The sequence below is a fragment of the Mandrillus leucophaeus genome, unplaced genomic scaffold (genome assembly GCF_000951045.1).
Source record: "Mandrillus leucophaeus isolate KB7577 unplaced genomic scaffold, Mleu.le_1.0 Scaffold40, whole genome shotgun sequence".
Classification (NCBI taxonomy): domain Eukaryota; kingdom Metazoa; phylum Chordata; class Mammalia; order Primates; family Cercopithecidae; genus Mandrillus; species Mandrillus leucophaeus.
In genome coordinates this window covers 8332559-8338189 of record NW_012104254.1, presented here as the reverse complement: position 1 = coordinate 8338189, position 5631 = coordinate 8332559, and positions in this window count along the sequence as shown.

Sequence of the window (5631 nt, the reverse complement as noted above, 5' to 3'; positions counted from 1 at the left end):
AAAAAAAAAAAAAAAAAAAAAAAAAGATACATCTTACTGTCTACTGGATAACAGGTACTCTAACAATATCTTGGGTGGTTTCTTTAACTTTCTGGTCACTCTCAGTTACTAAAAGTCTATTTAATTTAAGGTTCCAACATCATATCTGATTGAAAGCATTCCCTCCCCTCATCTCCTGAGAGCTTGTAATTGCAGGGAACTGAGTACAGGGTGTGACATGAATGACTCTTTTACCCTTCTTCCCCCATCTCTTCTGGCTGGGGTGGCTGTGGCACAGTCTACCCTTGAGACACCATCTCCACAGGACACAAGCTCCTGTGGGCTCTAGCTTCTCTGGGGGGTTGAGTCAGGGGAGGAAGAAGAGAGAAAGGGACAAGTGTCTCCTAATTCAATGGGCGGTGTTGTGGCCTTGTTCCGTGGCTGTCCTGCATCTCTGGCTCTCTTGGGTGCATGAGTTCTTCAGAAGGCTCTTAGCAGGGAGTCTCCCTACTGTACCTTTGCCCATGTAAGAATTCCAGCTCTGGCCCAGCCTCTCTCAATCCCCCTTGGCTCCTGCCAGCCCTCTTGGCCCAACCTCCTTTACCCTTCTCAGGGTCCATTTGACTGATGTGAATATCATACATCCTTGCCACTCCAGCCAGTGGGAGTGAATCCTGCTCCAAATCCATCCTCCTCTCCTGACCCTGCCATTGTTCTTTCATTCTCATTTCCCCTGCTTAGAAAGGCACAGGACAAATTCACATATCTACTCCCTAACCAGACAGACAACAAGAGAATAAAATATCTAAATCTCCCCTTTTCAAGCTTCCCCACATCTATGAGTAAATAATGGGAGAAATGTCTTCTCCCATTATTTAGCTTGGAGGGGGAACAGGCATTCCCTCCCCTTCACTAAAGCAATGTTCCTTGCAAAAATCATTGCACGGCTCACAGGGATGAGGGCTTGAATGATGGATGCAAGTAGGAAAACCAATTAAGCCACAGCTTAATACTCCCAAGGGAGGCGCCCAACCCAACAGTTGGTGGCTCTCTTTAGAACATGAGGTATGTAAATCTTTGTCCTCATCTCTGAGCCCCAGACAGCAATTCCTGGGCTCCAGAAACAGTTCTCACTCAACATCCTGTTTCAAAAGTAAGAAATGGTTGGGCTCATGACTGTAATTCCAGCATTTGGGAAGCTGAGGCAGAGGATTCCTTGAGCCTAGGAGTTCAAGATTTCAGTGAGCTATGATTATGCCACTGCACTCCAGCATGGGCAACATAGTGAGACCCTGTCTCAAAAAAAAAAAAACCAAAAAATAAATAAATAAATAGAAGAAATGAAAACTATCTCAACACAAATGCAAAAGACTTCTTCTTTTTTTGCCTAATGACATAATGTTAATAGATTCACAAGACAGATATGTAGATGTGTACAAACATTGAAATACATCAACTATACAACACAGGATAAGCATGATAAGGCTTAAAGTTCAGGTAAAAAGAAAAATAAAAAGAAAGGTTAGATTTTAGTAGATGAGCTTGCAGTGTGACTTGGCCGCTAAAGCACTTAATGAAATCTGTGGCCAGACACCTCAGAGTATATTGTCCAGCACAGAATGACAATAGCCTCATTGCTCTCCACTCTGCTTGGGCTACATCTGGAGGACTGTGTGCAATTCTGGGAATCACCTGGGAAAGAGCAGGTGGTCAAACAATATTGACAGAGCTCAAAAAAAAAGCAACTGGATGAGAAGGTGCTTATAAGATGCCCCACGGGAATATTTGGACACACTAAGGATGTTTCATTTGGACGTGACTTGAGGACAGGGAGGGGAAATGATTGCTCTTTGAAGGGTGTTAGTAGTTCCAGAGAGTAAAGTAAACGAATGTATAAGTTACAGGAAGGAAGACTGCAACTCAATACAAGAAGAAACATCAAACTTTTCTAATCATACTAATAGTTATCACTGAGTGCTCACTGTGAGCCTAGCACTCGACTTGTATGAACTCATGAAATCTCCACAGCAACCTATAAGGCGGGTACTACTGTTCTTCCTCATTTTATGGATGAGGAGACTTAGTGGCATCAAGATAAGTAACTTGTCCAAGGTTGTAAGCTCTTGAGTGTCAGGGTTTATGCAAACCCAGGCAGTCCAGCTCCAGAACCCATAGTTCACCTGCCGCCCTACACTACCATTCCATGGAGTGGGATGCTCTCCTTCACTCCAAGGGTGCAAGGATTACAGGATTTTCTGCACTGGGTTGGAGGTTTGACTAAGAGTTCTCTGAGGTCCTTCCAAATGCTATAAGAAACTAAATGTGATTGTTTTCCACGAAAATAATTTTTCATTTAAAAGTATTCCTTCTTTCATTTGGCAAATATATGTTCACTTAGTATGGGCCAGGCCCCTGTGAATAATAGTATTCACAGATAAAGTCCTTCAAAAACCAGCTTCTCTTGTGTATTTAAAACATGACTGATAACTCTTTTATTTATCCCAAATTTTCAGAAATCCATCTATGAAGGAAATAAAGTACATGCATGCCTTTCACCTTTGCAGTGCTGATTTAGTTTGTTGTAAGTACCAGCTAAACATTTCATCACAGTAGCACTCCAGAGTCTTTTCAGAAACCAAGTCTATGATGACCTATATCTGTACCAAATATTAGTTTCTGGATTTTTTTTTTTTTTTTTTTGTCTCTCACCCAGGCTGGAGTGCAGTGGTGATCTCAGCTCACTGCAACCTCCAGGGTTCAAACAATCCTCCTTCCTCAGCCTCCCAAGTAGCTGGGACTACAGGCATGCACCACCATACCCAGCTAATTTTGGTATTTTTTGTAGAGACGGGGTTGTGCCACCTTACCCAGGCTGGTCTCCAACTCCTGAGCTCAAGCAATCCGCCTGCCTCGGCCTCCCAAAGTGCTGGGGTTATGGGTGTGAGCCACCATGCCCAGCTGGACTTTCCTAAGCAACAGTTTATCAATCAATGTGCAGGGAAAATTTGCCCCATCTCTTTAGAAACTCCACAGTAGCCAGAAATAGAGCTGTTGTTTCTCCCAAGAGAGCTAACATGTTTCTATTACCTCTTCAAGATGTGGAATCCACATAGTGTTCTGTTCTGAAGAGTCAGAGAAGTTTTGAGTCACCTGGAGATCATTCCAGGAGGAATAAAAGACTTCTACATGTAACCAGCTTACATCATATCCAAAATAAACACAAGAAGTATTTAAGCATGACCAAAATGCTGCAATTATTTAATGACAAAACCACATGTAACAGGAGATGGGGACAGTTATTATAAGAACTGGTTGAAGTTTAAGGAAGTTAATTAGTGGAGGAAAACCTGCTCTTTTGTTTTAGAAAAACAGTCCAGTGGATGGATTGGTTATGAACAACTAGCCTCTTTAGGAATTAACCTAGATGGGAAAGAGTTAATTAACAAGAGTTCCATTGCTTTTCACAACAAAATCACAGAAAATTTGAACCTTTCTCTACTATGCAGGAGACCAAGGTTGTGGAAATACAGGAGAGAAAGTGAAAGAGAAAGCTCCTGGTGGAGGGGGATCCGGGTACGATGGTGTATTCCTTTGCTAGGGCTATGTAACAAAGTATCACGAAGTGGCTTAAATCACAGAAAGGTACTGTCTCACATTTCTAGAGGCTAGAAGTCCAAGATCAAGGTGTTGGCAGAGTTGGTTCCCACTGAGGGAATAATCTGTGCCAGGACTATAGACTTATACATAGCCATCTTGCCCCTCTGTCACTTACTATAATCCCTCTATTTGTGTCTGTCTCTGTGTCCAAATGTCCCCTTCTTTTTTTTTTTTTTTTAATTTTGAGATGGAGTTTTGCTCTTGTTGCCCAGGCTGGAGTGCAGTGGCATAATCTCAGCTCACTGTAACCTCCGCCTCTTGGGTTCAAGTGATTCTCCTGCCTCAGCCTCCTGAGTAGCTGGGATTACAGGCACCTGCCACCAGGCCCGGCTAAGTTTTTGTATTTTTAGTAGAGACAGGGTTTCATCATGTTGGCCAGGCTGGTCTTGAACTCCTGATCTCAGGTGATCCACCCGCCTCAGCCTCCCAAAGTGCAGAAATTACAGGCATGAGCCACCACACCCGGCCAAAATGTCCCCTTCTTGTAAGGATACCAGTCATATTGGATTAGGGCCCACCCTAACAACCTCATTTTAAGTTGATTGTCACTAAAAAGACCTTATCTCCAAATAAGGTCCCATTCTGAGGTACCTGGAGTTAGGACTCCAACATGTCTTTTTCGGAGAATACTCAACTCAACCCTATAACAAATGAAGAAAAGGATGGCTGGGATAAATCCCCCAGGGAAGGATGGCAAGGACCTTTAAGAAAAGCAATGTTTAATAGTCAATTTAAATGGTCTCTTATACCTGTAATCCCAGCACCTTGGGAGGATGAAGTGGGAGGATTGCTTGAGCCGAGGGGTTTGAGATCAGCCTGGGCAACATAAGACGACCCCGTCTCTACAAAAAAAATTTTTAAAGTTTAACTGGGCATGATAGTGTGCACCTGTAGTCTAGCTACTGAAGTGGCTGAGGCAGGAGAATCGCTTGATCCTGGAAGGCAGAGGTTGCAGTGAGCCGAGATTGCGCCACTGGACTCCAGCCTAGACAACAGAGCAAGATTCTGTCTTTAAAAAAAAAAAAAAGGAAAGAAAAAGAGGCTGGTCATGGCGGCTCACGCTTGTAATCTCAGCACTTTGGGAGGCCAAGGTGGGTGACCTGAGGTCAGGAGTCTGAGACCAGCCTGGCAAACATGGCAAAACCCCGTCTTTACTAAAAATACAAAAATTAGCAGGGCATGGTGGCGGGCACCTGTCCCAGCTACTAGGGAGACTGAGGTAGGAGAATCACTTGAACCCAGGAGGCGGAGGTTGCAGTGAGCTGAGATTGTGCCACTGCACTCCAGTTTGGGTAACAGAGCGAGACCCTGTCTCAAAAAAAAAAAGAAAAGAAAAGAAAAAGAAAAAGAAAGTTAGAGCCCCAAAACATCCCAGCCATGGGTGGATGAGGTGCAGATTACTCTGAGATGTTTCTCATGGTCTCCAGATTCCCCAGCGGCACCAAGCTCCTGTTGCCCACGGTGGAAATACACACTTCATTCACTTCCTTCCCCTCCTGGTCTCACTTTCCCACTGCCCCATCGGTGCTTCCTGGCTCAGCTCCTACATGAACTACTTGTGATCAAACTCTAGTCTGTGGGTTTGATACTGGATGATCCTAAAGTTGGACAATAACAAAAAATCTGCAAACTAAAACTGGGATCCGAGAGCTTTCTTAGCTCAGCATGGAAAAAAATTCTAATATTCTTAATTAACGTTTGTTAATGTCTTTGATAACCCCTTGCCCTGGAAAACAATACTATATCAAAGTCTCTTGTTTCCTTCATGGCTTTCAGCATTAAATTGGAAAAGCTGGAAAACAACAAATATTTGTATTTCTGGAGTTCAATTTTACTTTGCTCCCTGCAAGCACCTTAAAACAGATGGCACCCATTCAGATGGAAATGAGGTATAAAAGTGATTTTTATTAAAATTAACATTCAATTTAGATTTTGCTTTATTATGCATACCACAAATAACTGTGTGAGTTCCCTGTAAAGAGGTTGTATATGTGA